The following is a 17169-nucleotide window of genomic DNA, read 5'->3' on the forward strand; positions in this document are numbered from 1 at the left end:
CTAGCCAAATTATACTTTCCTTTTAATAATAAACACTCACAATGAACACTAAGCGTAAGAATCTAAGACAATTTCCTTTAACTATCATCTACAACTCCACACCGCCACCAATAATATATGCAGCTCCAAGACCATGAGGAAAATGGCTAAGACGATAGACTTGTCAAAACTTCAAGTGCCCCTGAAAATTTAGGAAAGGAGTTCCTCATAAACTAAAGGTTCAAAAAATTCCTGCATGTCATGATGTGATATGAATGAAGAAGCACTTAGACTTAACTGAAAAATTCTTAATTCTGAGACAAGCAGTATCCTGAGAAGTGAGTAGAAGGGATTGTGGCAAAACCTCATGGAGCCTCATTTGAAGGTTGTAGGGCTAAATGTGAGTCATAAGACTGATCGTGAGCCCTAAAACTGGACTCCCTTTTTTACTGAGGGTTAGAAAATATGACAGCAGTTTCATTGAGGAACCTTGGATTTCTCCAGCAACTATAGTAAGAAAATTTGGAACAGTGGGACTTCTCCCTAATGGATAGACTTACCACCACTGCAGCATCTGTGCAAAACACAGAGAAGATAAAAATGAAATCCCTGGCTTTATTTACTTCCAGATTATACTGGAGCCTCTGTAAATAAACTCAGTCTAAGAGGTGAATTTACATCAAACACCTGTCCAGATTAGCCTTAGAGGAAAAGATAGAGATGGACAGTGAAGGTTAACAATGAATATCTGCTTGTAGAAAAATATAAATCCTGATTTAACCTCTCCCACATTTAAATATTCATAATATTGTACAACAGTTAAGAATATAACTTTTCAGATAAAATGTGTTCAGAATCTGGATATTCCACTTACTAGCTGTTAATCATAGCAAATATATTTCGTACTTTTTGCCTCTGTTTCCTTGTGTATTGATGTTGTCATGTATTTCTTCTCTACTTGTCAAAAACAAAAGAAACTCTAAAAGCCCATGTTGTCCTCCATCTGTGGCCGTATTATAATATTAGTACACATAAGGCTTATACATTCCTTATTTTGTTCCATTTCCTGTCTACCTCCAGCTCCTAAATTCATTGCACTGTGTTCTGCAAAATGTGTGTTCCATCAAAAGCAGCATCCCTATTCCCCCAACCTCTTTTCTGAAAATAATCTTCATCGTATTTCTCCAGCAGAAGCTGCCACTTAAAATAGATGCAGGTGAAAAGTGACTCTACTTTCCCTGACAACTCTTTCCCTTTTTGTGTTTGCTGTCCCTTTTTGCAATGAAATAGCTCATAAAGTTTATTGATATCAACTATATCTAACTTCTCTCATTCATTCACGAGTTCACTTTAATCTGGTTTTCTCCATAATCATTCCACCAGAACTGCTTTTGTCCAAATCAGCAATGATTCAGCATTGTCAGATATAATCTTTGATCATTGGTCTACATTTTATTTGATCAATAAACAATATTTTAAATAATTTATCACTCCCTTCTTGACATATTTTTTTCAGTTGGCTTTTAAGACACTGAATTCTGTTTTCCAACACACATTTATCCTTCTCCATCTCCTTTCAAGCCTCTGCTCTTCTTCCTTGGTCCTCTTATCTTCTCTATACACATACATGTTATCTTGGTGATTTCATCTGATATTATGATGTTAAATACTGCCCATAGGCCCAAACTCCCAGAACAGACCTCACTTCCAAAATCCAACCTAATGTGTATAACTTTTAATTTAACAGTATCCATTAAATGGCTGAGACACCTCAAACACCGCCAGATCCAAAATTCTCATCTCTTCCAATTCTTTTTAGCTTACAAACTGCCTTAGTACTACATCATTCTGGTTCCTTAGGACAAAACATTTGCAGTCTTCATTGACTCTTTGTTTTTCTCACAATGTCGATCTAATCCATCAACAAATTATATTGATTGTACCATCAAAATATATCCAAAATATTACCAGTTCTCACTATCTTCAATACTACCACCTTGGTCTAAGCCAGTATCTTGGTTATTGAATTAGCTGACTAGTGTACCTTCCTCAAGTAAGAAGCAAAGTAGTGTCAATTTAATTAACGTATATTGTCAGTACAGTGGCCAGTGTGCTACTTATAAATATAATTCTGATAATGTCACCCTTCCATTAAATCTTTGTAATTGGCTCTCCTCTTCACTCAGAGTAAATGTCATTTTCCCAAAAATGGCATAAATGTCCTTATGTTTTTCTCTTACCTGTTGAACTTCATCTCTTATTACTCATTTCATATTATTCTTCTTAAATTAGTAGGGAATGAGAATGTATACACTCTGGTTTTATACACACTCTATGGGGAGTGGAAATTTGTCAATAGATAACAACAACGAAAAATGTCTAATGTGGCTATTCCAAAAGCAAACAATCATGCTTGCAACTAGCCCTCTGCCAAATGAGCACCAATGCTACCTGAAGAAATCTTAACTTGATTCCTGGAGACATCTGGGCATCAATTTACTCTAATTATTCTGCATTAAGATCATAAATGTTCTTGGATGAGGCTGTGTTTGTCTGGGAGTGAGACAGATGGATGAAATCATGTTTATACCTGAGTATAGTCTGAACTGTACACTAGCATGCATATTATGTATTGTATAAATGAAATTTTTGAGTTTTACCAGTAATTTTGTTTCTAGAATATCCTGCAGCAGCCTATGTATAGAGAACTCATCTCGCCTTATGTCTGAAAAGAATTTTGGCCTGGAAGCATAGAGTTATGCTTCTAAAATTTCAACTGTTAGCCCTCATTTTCACAGCTGTTATTCCTACATTGTATACTTACTGGCTGGTTATAAACTCCTAGACACTTGTACTTTTCTTTGAGAACATTGAGAGCATTGTAGGGAGATCCCTGATCTTCCTACAGTTAATCTTAGATGTGCTTTATTTTTCAATGTCCGTAAACACAGTTAGTTTCTGGGCCTAGGTTTTCTTTGGTTCTTTCCTGCTGTTTACATTTCTCATAGTCATTTCGATCAAAAAAAGAGATTTATGCAAAAATTCCAAAATCATTTTAACAATCTTCCTGGAGGAGCAAACTGAAAAGAGATAATATTGTGATGAGTTTTTGAGATGAATATGTAGAATTAGACTTACAGTCAGATGACAAGAGAAAAGAAATCTATCAAGGAGGTAGGAAGATGATGCTTTTAAAAATTACTAATTCAGGAAGAAAAAGCTAAAAACAAAAAGGAACGTGAAACTTTATTGTGGCTTTGTGTGGTATATTGTATTATTTACTAAATATTCTCTATTAAGTATAATAATGTGTTTATACTAGTATATTATTAGTACCAAATTAATAATATACTTAAATTATTTTATTCTCCAATGGACAGGAGAGTGGCTCAGTTCTCAGGAATGTTCTGCTCTCCAGAGCATATATATCCTATAGATATATCCAAGAAATAGGATAGGACACAGTGTTCCTCCCGGGAGGCTGAACCAAACCTATGGAGAGCAATGAACTGGGGAGTTACTCCCAAGGAACAGAGAAAATGTTACATAGACATAATATTGGAAAGTTATTTCTCTCTTAACTCCAGCATTTGAGTAGCTGTGGGCCAAATATGTTATTCCTATGCATGATAAATAAGTAAAAGTCTTTTGATTTACACACATTCTCAATTGAATGTGGAATTCAATGCATGTTTTTGTTCAGTCAGATCAGTTAGTGAGAGAGGTACAGGACTCCATTTTTTCCATTACTGAAATTGCCTGAGTAGGGAAGGTCATCATATTTCACATTAAAGGGAAAATTTGCTCAAAGACACAACTACAGAAAAATAGAAAATGCTTTTCAGAGTAGTGCCATCATTACAATTGAAGGCAATTTTTGAACTGCTAAATAACAATGTTCAAAGATTGTGAGGGCTCAATCCATGCCTTTTATTCATTCTTTGAAATAATCATTGCAAACTCCCTACTCGTGCTCTCCAATGACAACATTCTGATTATCCTAGAAGGTTGGTTTATCCTGTTTAACTGTCTTCCCTGCAGCTTTCCCTGAATGGATACAAAAAAAGAAAAGAAAAAAAAAAAAAAAAAGAAGAGAGAAAAAAATGTTGTCTTGATCTTAAATTCAAAGGAAAATTAACAAAAATGAAGATAATTTTAATAGTGAACAGAGAGCTGACTTGTCTTAAACACAGAAGATGGACCAGGATATAGGAGGGTTATAATATTGATTATTGTTGTTAACCGTGTGTTGTTTGGGCATCCAAATGGTGATATAAAAAAGGTAATAATCCTGAACCTCAGAATTATATCTGGGATATATTATCATAGAAATGATAATCAAGCCATGGTAATAAATAAGATCTCCCAGGAACACTGTTAAAAAAGAAGAATGTGAAACATTTTCATTTCAGTAGTAGGTTGATATAAGAGAAGCCTATTTGAGAAGTGGAAGTCAGAGAGCATGCTGTCATAGTATTCAAGGAAATACAATTTAAAGAAAGAAGAAGAATTAATAATGTGAAAAACACTGATAGTTAAAGTAAGATGAAACTAAGAACAATCTATTATATTTAATAACAAGGAGGTCTTTGGTGACCTTGATGGGGTCAATTTGTTTTTTTTTTTTTTTTTAAGTGATTAGGGTTGAAGGCAGACTATGGAAGACTGAGTAATTATCAGTAGTTTAAGAGGTAGAGAATCTGATTGTAGATAAATTTTTAAAATAATTTTGCTTGGGAGAGGGAAAATTAATTTTAAAAATAGAAGGACACATAGATTCAAATAGTGTCATTCTTTTCATTTATTCTTTCACACAGGATAGATTTGATTCTATTTGAATACTAACAGAAAGAATGTCTAGAAAATAGGCAGCCGATGAGATAGGATACTTATTTTAAAAGGGCATTGTTTGGGGTGGACAGGATTAGCGCATAGTGCAAGATGAGGAATAACAATTTGAACATTAAAATAGAAAAACTAGGATGGATGTTTGTGACAGTTTGCTGGGAGGATATTGAGGAGGTTCTCTTCTCTACGTCTTTTATCTCTGTAAAGTACCAAGGAGGAAAATGTGTACCGATGAGATATGAGCAAAGAACAAAGGCAGTTGGACTAATGTTTGAGGAGAGTGGATCTCATTTGGAACAGGCATTTTCAAAGATAAATGAAAGACATGAAAAGGAGATCAGAGAAGGATCTTCTGGCAGCGTGGAAGACTCACTTTAGCAGAGAGAGCATGAATCTTAGTGACAACAATGTGAGGGTTTAACCATGCCGAGTGGTGTTCAGCAGCTTGGATATAGGCTCTTAGAAGATGGACATTTGGGTAGATCCAGAGCTATGGCTTCATCAGGAAAGTGAGACAGTAAACCAGTAAGGAACAATGAAATGATTTTGGCCAGATGGGGTTTAAAACAAGGGCCCATTTAACCTAAGGGAACAAAGTAAAAACAGGGTTCTGTTCAATAGAGAACAAATGGAGGAGTCAAAGGAGTGGAAACTCCACTACTTAAAAGACAAAAAAGAAGATGAGGAAGGAGGAGGGGAAGGAGAAGAAGATGAAGGAGAAGAAGGAGAGGGGAGGAAGCAGAGGATGGAGAAAAGGAGGTGGAATAATAAAGGAAAGAGGTGGGAAGAAAGAAGAAGAAGAAAAGAAAAAATTAGCTGTAGTGTAAGTAATTAGGTGAGGAGTCTGAAAGAAGAATGGGTGTGGACAGAGAGCAAGATGTCTGAGTTTAATATTTAATGGGTGGTTCAGAGTCCAATATTTAGCCATTGGTGAGGATAAATGAAGTGCTGTGTGGAATAACAGATTCCTGCAAATGAGAAAGTAAATGAACTAAGGTTCTAATGTTCCAAATTTCTCCAGACTTAATTTGTCCTAGGGGAGACAGAGGCAAGCCAGAAAACTGGTGAAACCAAAAGCAGGAGTACAGTAGCTAATATCCAGAGCTGGGATCTGGGAACCAAAGACTGCTCAAAATTGGTATTAACAACCTTCTTTGAAAACATCAGAAGACCACTTGCCTACACTAAGCAAAAGGAGCATTATAAGGAGCATTATATGGACACAAAACTGTCTCTAATAACAAATAGAACTATAATGAGGGACTCAACAAAAATCAGAAACTAGCATGTCTTCTGAAATTTCCTCCATAACATTTATACCCTTCTCTTTGTGTTTTCTCTAACCTCTTCAGGAAGACTGGGTTTCTCTGCTTTCTAATCCAGCGGGCAAATCCCCTGTAATCAAGTCCTACCCGAACAACAGGACAGGGGATGCTATGTGGCATAAAAATCCCTCTTTGAAAGAAATCTAGAAGTATTAAATTAATAATAAACATACTTTTGAACTCATAGCTAAATTTGAAATTAAAATAATTAAATTCCCAAATAGCTGGATTAAGAGGGAGTTGGAATAAGAGGGATCAATGTATTTCTAAACCTGTGGGTGGCCTGGGGCCTGTTGTGATACTACATGAGGTAGATGCTGAAATGAGAGCACTGCAAAAATACAGGGTTTTGAAGAAATACACCTTTAGTATGTGTGTGCATGTGTGTGTATGTAAATTTTACCAGCTGGCAAAGGGCTATTTCAAGGAAACTTGTCTGATATTGATCTCAGATCCAGGTAGGAAATAAATCACTTCTTTGAGAACTCTTAACAAAATTTCTAACCTCACAAATCTTGAGGGTTCATATATATGCTACCTGTATGGTACAGCAAATGCTGGCCAAGAGTTAAATTAAAATGGTTATAGATTGTTATCTTGCTAAGTACTTGGGGGAAGCAAAAACCCAGTCTCCCTAGAGAAACACATTTTAGGTCTCATTGAATTTCTACAAATAAAGTCCAAATTAACATGGATTCAGAATAAAAAAGCACAGGAAAAAACAGTTCACCAGGAGCAAGAGTCATCAGTAAGACACTGAAATAGCAGATTGAGATTTATAATAACCCTAATGTATTGAAATTTTATACAGAATATAATAGTAAATAAATGAGGAAATAAAAAACAGGAACAACAACAACAGAAAAACTCAAAAAACAACTACTTTCCAAAATGGCTACCAAGATTTAAAAAGGAAAAAGAAGAACAAATAGACTCTCTAAAAATAGTAGATGTAATCACTGAAGAACCCAAAGAATAGGTTAACATATGAATATACATTTATGAAGAGAAAACTTGTGAATTGGAAAATAATTCTGAAAAAAAAATACTGTTAAATCAGTTCAGATAGACAATGAGAAATTATGAAGTACAGATTAATACACATAGAAGGCAAAATGACAAGGTATAATCTATGTCCTCCAAAAATATTTAAAAATAAGAACAAAGATGGAAGAATCACCCAACCTAATTCCAAAACTTACAAAACTACAGTAATCAAACAATGTGATATTGATAAAGGGATAGAAAAATGGATCAACTGGAAAAGAATGAAAGTCGGAAATAGAATAACATAAGTATGGATTTTTTTTTTAGTTTCAAAAAATGTGCATATGTGTGTTTTTCAATGGAGAAAGTACAGTCTGATCCTGGTAAAAAACCTAGACTCTCAATTGGGACACCTGAAGAGCTATATGCCTTGGATTTGGTATAAACCAATAACAAAAATAATCACTGAATAGATGGTTAAAGATCTGTTTGGACACAGCAGAAGAGACTAGTAAACTAGAAATTATTAGAAAATATTCTGGCTGAAACAGAGAGAAACAAAGGAAAGGAGATGCAGGATAAAGCAAAGAGACACATAGGACACACAAAAATGTCTGCAATATGTGTAACTGAAGCTCTAGAAGAAAATTAGGAAGAGAAGCAATATTTGAAGAGCTAGTGACTGAGAATTTGTCAAAGCTGAAAAGAGACAACAACCCACAGATACAAAAAGTACTATGAACTCTAGTAGAATAAATATAAAGAGATCATAATTAGACATATCATAGTGAAACTTCTAAAAACAAAGGGAAAATATAAAGATCAACCAGGGAGCAACAGTTAAGACACCTGGCTTCCCAACAACAACAACAAAATAAAAGCAGAAGATAATTGCATAGGATATTTAAAGTGCTAAATAAAAATAACTCCCAAGCTAGAACTGCAAACCAAATGATAATGTCCCTCAAAAGTAAAGATGAAACAAAAGTGATTTTAGACAAAAACTGAGAGATTTCATTGCTAGCATACTAGCATTAGAACAAATAACAAAGAAAGGTTTTGTGGGGATTGTTGTTGTTTTTTGTTTGTTTTTACCTCGGAGACAAGGAAGATTATCTTAGAAACAAATATAAAAGTTAATGAAGGAATGAATAGCTGAATAGCTGTGAAACTACTAATTATGTGGATATATCTTGATGACAACTCACTGTATCAAATAAATCAAAATAAATAGTGCTGTAATACACATAAACATGAAATGCATTTTAAATTCAAAGAAATAATATTACAAGAAATAAGAGGGTTTAAAAGGCACAAAATTTCTGTATTCTTAACATCGTTTCTAATATTTGAAGTATGTATAAAGTAATCTCAAAGGTAACAAATAGAAGAAAGATGATTGATTTCTTCATAAACTTATAGCAGAAAAATGCTAAAGATATTTGAATATTGCAAATAAGGAGAGAAAAAGAGCACAAAATAGAGGACAAATAGAAAAAAACTATTAAATGGTAGATATAAATCTACATGCTGTGTATTCAAGTTAGTGTCTATCTTTTCATGAAATCTACAAACTCTGAAAATATAGTAACTGACTTGAAAATAACAATGATAGCCCTTACATGGATGTCATAGCTGTTTTATACTTGTGAAATGTTCTTGCTGTAAGAGCCTTGAAACCTGTTAATATTGGAATTTATTTTGAATTCTTTGAGATTAACAGCCCTGAATTAACAGCCCTAGTGTGTTATAATAGAAAACCCACAGTGGAAGTAAGGATATTATTGGAAGTGAAGCCTTAAAAAAGCTAACTTGGAGGAAGTGGCCTTTGAAGCTACAGAAGATATTAACATATTGCAAAACAAGGCATCTTAGAAAATGAGTTTTAGATGGAACTTTAGGATTAACAATCCATTTTTCTCTCACTTGAGGCCAAGAAGTTCAAATAAATTGTCCAAGATCAACCTACAAGGCTAAATAATAATATATAACTGGTAGGAACATGTGTTCTTAAGATGTACTTTCAGTCCTAGAAAATGTTATATAATATAATAGGGATATTTTCTTTAAAATGTAATAGAATATTAAATTCCAGTAAAGTTATTAGATTAGGTTTAATTGCTAGTTGAATGAAGTCATCTGGGAACTTTTCTTACATGTAAAACTGTGTTTCCAGAGAATACAAATAGTTTTGAAACGTTTTTACAATGATCTCAAAAAAGAAATGCATTACATATACACATACCCAAACAAGTATCACTAAACAAACGTTTCAAGTGAAAATTCCTACTCTTACACATGACACATTCTGCTATTTTCAATTCTATTCTACTGTGTTATTTTATTTGTATTAACATGTTTGTTATGTTCTACTGAATTCCTCTTAGGATGCACTGAAGGCTTTGAGACCTGCAGTTTGAGAAACAGTGCTTTAGGTATCAGCATTTCTCAAATTTTTTCATATACTCAAATGGTTTAGAGTCCCTTTTTTTCAGTTTTGAAGATTAGGCTTAAATGTTAACATGAATTACCAACTATAAAAAATATTCAGAGAAAAGGAAAAAAGCACAAGAAAATAGTGAAAATTACAACACAGTAGTAGCTGTAAGCATAAATTACCACTGGTAGGCCATGTTATAATGGGGTTATATATAATGTATGCCTTTAAGATAAAGATTTATTCAAAGCATTTTTATTTACTAAGCTGTAAATTTACATACTATGTTAGGACTAAATATTTCAATAAGCACAAGTCATCACTAATTTATTTCGTTTAGAAAAGTATTTCATAAATTTCAACTTACTCTAAAATAGAAGACACGATAATAAAGGCTGTTTAAAAACATCACTTTGGACTGATGATAGAGGTGGAAACTAACACTGATAGATTACCTATGCTGTGCCAGGTACCAGTTGACAAGTATGAAGGATATCATTACTGTAATATTTGGATAATGAATATGACAAAACTAGCAGGATTATCACCAAATCCATTTTCTTTTCTTTAGAGCACAAAGCTAAACTATATGTTCTAGTTCTTTTGCATCTAGGTGGTGCCTAATGAATAGTTCTTTCCAAGTAAATTTAAGTGACCGGGGTCACTTCTGTTTTAGAGCAATGGGGAGCAGATGTGCCTTCTTTGTCCTTTCTGTTTATCCTTACTCTGCTCTTCTTCTTGCTGGATAATGCTCTGCAGACCTTCAAGCCACATATAAAAGTTCAGTGGAATGTGGGCCTCTGAATGACTACAGAGCCAGAATGCCCCCACCTGACTCTCCCTGTTTCTCTCTTTCCTTCTGTCTCTCTCTCTCTCTCTCTCACACACACACACACACAGACACGCACACACAACAACCTGCAGTGTCACTTACACTTCAGTAAATAAGAGATAAACTTTCATTTCTAAATAAAAGCCACTGAATATTTGGGCTTTATGTGTTATAGCAACTAGATCTGTTAACTCTAAATAATAGAAGGAAACTAAAGTTTTGAGAAGTTGTCACCAGGAATTTGAATAATCATAACCGTTGAGTTATCATTGGGTTTGTGGTCAATTAAATAAAATGATTATCTGTAGATCTGATAAACTCTTGAGAGGTTCTTGTAGAGAAGAATTTTTTAGCAATCTTCTTATAAGAAAGCTCATTAATCAATGTTTTATTTTCGTGAGTAAATTCCACTAAAAACAAGAAAAGGGACTTCATTAAGCTGTAAGGAATTACTAAAGATCTATTCATAAAGCATTTCTAAAATGTCACTTAGATAAATCCTTCACATTATGAATCAAAGTACAAAAGTCCTTCGTGATCTAAACGTGATTGACCTTTTCAATGGCAACAAAAATCCTGAGACAAGTTCATAAGCGTAATTTTAAGTAACTATAGGATTGTGTAACATTTGCATGAAATGATATTTTTGTGATTCATGTATCTGACCTCATTAGTTTTTCATTTCAGGTTATTGATGTATTTATATAATTTTGTTTAAATATTACTTGTTTAATGAATTGTAAAGTGATGAAACTTTGATAAACTGAAACTTAGAAAATAATGGAGTTAATTTGATTTTCCTCCTCTATGTCATGTGATTAAAGCTGTCCAATGTGACCCAGAATCTATTGTTAGCAAGAAAACTCAGGAAAACTTAGTCACTTGTTATCAATTAAATATTAAATTAAAAATTGATTTCAAAATGAGAATCAATTAAAACAGGTTCTTGTAGAATTTTTCAGAATAATGAGACTTTTATGAAGTCATAATAGATTTATACTTTTTTTTTTAACTTTGTATCTTTTCATAATATTGATTAGAGAAACAGTTCTTTTAGAGATAATTACCTGTACTTCACTCTCTAACCAAGGTGCTGGGAAAATTCAGAGCACTTGCTATTTAATTTCCAGAGCAATCTTTATGCTATTTCTATGTTTAACAAGACTGAGACTTGAAAAACAGACACAGCCTGTAAGGAAATATAGACATGGCTCTTCTTTAACTAAATGTCCAGAATTGAGTATGATGATTTTGAGAGACGAAACATATTTTTTCCTTGCTGAATACTAAATCATTACCTGGATATTTGCGATTCTGGAAGGTAAGATATTAGAAAGTGAAGCCCAGTGTCCTGTGAATGAGAGACATCTGTATCAGATTGGAAATTGTCAACTGTGTTTAACAGAAAGCCCAACATTCAGTGGATTAATCATTAAAGAAAGGAATTATCCATGTAAATAATAAGTCCAGACACAGAGCACTTCCAGGATTGTTTATTTCAGTGGCCCAACAATATTATCAGTGATGCAGATTGTTCCTATCTTTTCACTTTATCATCTTCATCCTCTTATGGATTGTTCTTAAGATCGTCCCCTCATGGTCACAAGTTGGCTTCTTGAAGCTCTAGGCATTTTACCCTTGGGGAGAGGGGAGAGAACACCAGAAGAAGAAAGGGAAGCGTAGAAGTTTCCTCTCTCCATTTTTAAATATTATTAAATCTTAACAAGAGTGCTTACTAAGCTAATTGACCAAGATTTTGTCACCTGTCCAATCTTAACCTAATTATAGCAAATAGAATAGCAAATAGAATAGCAAATAGAATAGCAAATAGAATGACTGGCTTAGACTAATCAAGGCTCATTCCATAAGGTCTGTAAGTAACCAATCTCTCTTGAAGTTTAGAAATTGTAAAGCCAAATGCAATGGAGAGTCCATTAGGAAGGAAGAAAAGAAATGATTATAAATGCGGGCAGCCAGCATTGCTTGCCATAGTATATAATCAATATTGTCTGAATAGATAATCTGGAATTTTGAAAGACGCCAAGATCTTGTATTTTATCTTTCTTAGTTAATTCAGGGTTTTTTCCTTAAAGGAGAAGTAAATATTCAAAAAAGCCCTTGACTTGGGTTATGACTGATATTATCTGAGTAAAACATTTGATTTCTTATTGAATTGATTCATGAGTAGCCTAATTCAGAATAGAGATTTTTTTCATTTTTTCCAATGATAAAGTAGAAGAATTCTTTAAAATTGGTACTATAAGGTTAAGAAAAATATATATTATGAATAGTCTCTCTAAATATGTCTTCAATGGACTTAATGATAGTTTAGCATCCAGAAAAATGCTTATCTCAGTGTTAGAGAGTATCCTGGACTTGTTTCAGTTGCTAAACACTGGAAATCAGTAGAATTGTTATAGCAGAGATTGCTAATTGCAGTCTCAATTTCATTCTCTTCTTTATTCTTGTAAGCAAATTAAAAAAAAAAAAAGAACTCAGTTAAAGTTTCCATATTCCTGCCTCTCTTGTAGCTCTCTGTGCCCCATGTGAAAAAATTAGGGCTAATGGTGAAAGCATAAATTATTTGGTGGAGCTTAACTCCTCAAATTGGGAAATTGGGGCAGAAAGTTTGTGAATCTCTCTCTCTTTCTTTTTTTTTTTTAACCTTTCTTGTATTAAATGTATTCATGGTGCCAGAACTCCCACAGTTGTATTATACAGAAGGAGTCTATAAAAGATAGTAGACATAAAGATGGCAGAGCCGAAAGATAAATGGTACCCAGTAATAATGGGACCCCAACATGAGTACTGGCTTGCAAATGTGGAGGCATTTTTTATGCAGATAAAAAGAATAAACAAGCAACTTCTGTTCTTCTTGTTATTCCTTGTTTCTGGCCATAACAGATAAATGCACTTCCTACCTGTGTTTCCTGTAAATCTCTGGGAATATACCTAAGATATACAATTATTATATGAATAGTAATAATAATACTGATAAAAATAAACATTTCTTTGAACCACTTTATCTAAAAATAATATTAATAATCGTATTTTATAGCTTAATGGGAGAGATATAAAAATGTATGTGCTACTTACATTTGGCATTTGAAAGACTTCAGATCTTGAACATTAATGGTGTTATTATTTGCTTTGAACTATACAATGTGATATAGAATCAAGAAAACAAAAGACACCTGATATATAAATTAATAATTTTTCTCTAAGTTCTTCCAAACTTACGATCCAGTTAGTAGTTCTCTATAAATAATTCAGTAATTTTTTTTACAACTCAAATTAGTATAATAATATTTATTTATACTTTCCTTATAATTCAGAATCAAAGAAAAGTTCTTATATTTGTATGTTTTAGTGATCATCAAGATACTTAGCATAAGCCACATATATCTTTTGTGACAAAAGTTAATAAATTTATTGACAATTATGAACAAATCTGCTGTAAATACCTGTGTGCAGAGTTGTGTTTGGACATAAGATTTCAACTACTTTGGGTAAATACCAAGGAGTGTGATTGCTAGAGCTTATGATAAGAGTGTGTTATATTTTGGAAGAAACCACAAGACTGTCTTCCAAACTGGTTGTATCACTGTGCCCTCCCAGCAGCAACAGTTGAGAATGTCTGTTGTTCTACAAGCTTGTCAGCATTTGGTGTTGTCAGTGTCCTGGATTTTGGGCTTTGTAATAGGTATGTAGTGGCATCTCATTGTTGTTCTAATTTGCATTTCCCTGATAACATATGATGTAAAACATCCTTTCATATATTTAATTTGCCATGTGTATATCTTCTTCACTGAGGTGTCTGTTAAGGTATATACTCACATTTAAATTGGGTTATTTGTTTTCTTATCATTGAGTTTTAAGAGTTCTTTGTATTTTTTGGGTAACCGTCCTTTATCAGATGTGTCCTTTGCAAATGTTTTCTATAAGTCTGCGGCTTATCTTCTCATTCTCTTGACATTGTCTTTTTTAGGTACGAAATTAGAAGAGGCTTTATTATTTATAGTATTCTTCCATTGATCTATTTTATACTATGCTAATCGTAAAAAATAATTGCACTCTTTTATTGCACTCATTTTTTCAAGTATGTGAACATTAAAGTTCATCATATACATATTTCATTACACCATGAATATAGAATTAGTAAACTAGAAAAGAGAGCTAGTCTGAGCCAATGCTTGTTCATTCTATTTGGAGGAAAAAGCTAGAGAAAGGAATTAACATAATGCTGGCTTACTGTTAACTAGACATTGTCCTCGTTGACAAAATACATCATCCTCTTTATCCCCATCAATCTGTGAGAAAGTTTTATTACTGTCTTTTTTTAAAACTTCTTTTAGGGCAGTTTTAGGTTCAAAAAAATTAATAAGAAAATACAGAGATTTTCCAAATACTGTGTGTTGCTACAAGTCCATAACTTCCCCTTTATCATTGCTCACCAGAATGATGCATTCTGTAACAAGGATGAACCGATATTTACAAATCATGATCACCCAAAGTCCACGGTTTACCTTAGGGTTCACTCTGGATGTTGTATATTCTATGGATTTGGAAAACTTATAATGATGTGTATCTATTATTGCAATATCATGCAGAATATCTTCACTGCCCTAAAAAACATTGTCTTTTGCAGATTAGAAGATTTTAATTTTAATAAAGTCCATCTTATCAATTATTTCTTTCATGGATCTTGCCTGTGGTATTGCAGCTAAAACTCACTGTCATACTCAAGGTCATCTAGGTTTTCTCCCTGTATCATCTTCTAAGAATTTTATAGTTTAATATCTTACATTTAGGTCTGTGGTCCAGTTTGAGTTATACATTTGCTTTGCAGGTCTCTTGGTTTATTAAACTCTGTATTATTTAATTTGGGACCTTCCTTATCTACTTTTCTCCCATTTTTCCCCCCTCTGATTTTCTTGAACTACTTCTTGAACTACTACCACTTCCCTTCGATCATTTAGTATGATGTTGTATTAGTCAGAAACCTGACCAGAACAGATGGGACATTAAAAGAAGTGTATGAAGAGAGTTTAACAAATAAAACTTATAGCAGTGTGGGCAACAACAACGAGGAGATGATGACGCCTCTGCGAGCCAGCAACAGTGGGGCATGGTCATCACGCACAGGCCTAGCAGGGCAAGGAAAGGGATACTTGCTGCAACCCAGAGAAGACTGTGTTATTGGGTGTGGGACTGTGACAGAAGCTACAGCTTGGGGAGAAAAAAAGCAGCAAAGACCAGACTGCAGACTGAAAGACAGGAAGCAAAGGGAATGAACACAGCCTCTCTCCCACCAGAATCTCCCACTGAACTCAAATGGAAGCCAGGGAAGTCAGGGCCTTTTGTACACAGAGAAAGACGGAGAAGGATGAAGAATAGATCTAGAGGTACAAACAAAGCATGTACAGCACAATACACAAATCGGGCCCCTTAGTAACCACACTGGCCCTTCGTTTGGTTGGAGAAAGCTGAGCTGTCAGCATAGGAAAACTCGAGTCCTAGAGAGTCAGCTCTTCACTGAGTTTCCACGGTTTTCCATTGACAGTATTATCAGGCATCGGAATGCTTAGTGGTGATGCAGTGAATATTCTGATTCTTGGCCTTATTCCTTCTTGCCCCCAGCTCTTCACTGAGTTTCCACGGTTTTCCATTGACAGTATTATCAGTCATCGGAATGCTTAGTGGTGATGCAGTGAATATTCTGATTCTTGGCCTTATTCCTTCTTGCCCCCATTTTGTATCATGACTGGTAGTTAGGATCACTCACTTCTCTTTGGTTTAGTGCTATGACAATTTTAAAAATGTCAGGTGCCTCTCTCAGTTTTCCTTTTATTGGAGCTAACTCTGTCCTGGAAGAAACACTTATATCTTAGGTACCCTAGGATTGTGAGAAAAAAATTCTTGCATGTATCATTATTATTATTATTATCCTTATCATCATTATTAGTAGTTATAATTGTGAGAGGGCCATTCCTACTTCTGCCTTTTGGTCCCTGGACCTGTGTAATCTGGCTACATGGGAAATGACGTCACATGTTGACCATTGGTTTAAGGCATCAAATGAATCCTGTAGCACAGTGCTTCAGACTTGTAAGAGGTTTTCTTCTAGCATATTCTGCAACTGAGCCTCCATCATTCTGTCTCATCATTCCATCAAGCTACAGGCTCTAAAGGGCACATGGTATGACAGTTGAATACTGTGAGTATGAACTCACATCTGTATTTCTTTTATGTAAAATATGTCCTTTAGTCAGCAACAACATTGTGTGGTGAAGACTCAGGCATTATGTAGATCCACAAATGATGTCAGTATATGCACTGAGGCAGAAGGCAAATTCATGTTCCAATTATGTATTTTGTTGAGTACAACATCTGCCCCTCCAAGATGGAAACCACTTTGTGTAACGAGCCTGCTGATATCAGCTTGCCACCAAGTGGTGTTTTGCCTCCCCTCCCCCAGAGAAGGGTCTCATACAGGGCTCAGCACTGGCCTCTTCTATATACGCAGATTGTCTTTACACTGTGACCATTCTGAGATGTCCATCCTCATATCTCTCCTAAACTGCCCTGTCAGCCTACTTTTTATTTTGTTTTATTCATTACCCTGACCAATGCAGAATATTTTCTCAACTCTCTCTTTGCAAAGAATACAACCAGATATATATTCTAAAAGTAACAAGTCAAGATGAAACAAACTCTAATCTTTCTCCTTTCTTCTCTTCCTCCATCCTTGTAGCCTATAT

At 34.3% G+C, this 17169-nt stretch overlaps 1 long non-coding RNA gene across 6 annotated transcripts in view; it reads left to right on the forward strand.

The window, feature by feature from the left end:
- LOC116665359 overlaps nt 1–17169 on the forward strand; it is a 622548-nt gene that overhangs the window by 366758 nt on the left and 238621 nt on the right. The gene's annotated exons all lie outside the window — the stretch shown is intronic.

The sequence above is a fragment of the Camelus ferus genome, chromosome 8, assembly GCF_009834535.1.
Source record: "Camelus ferus isolate YT-003-E chromosome 8, BCGSAC_Cfer_1.0, whole genome shotgun sequence".
Taxonomy (NCBI): Eukaryota; Metazoa; Chordata; class Mammalia; order Artiodactyla; family Camelidae; genus Camelus; species Camelus ferus.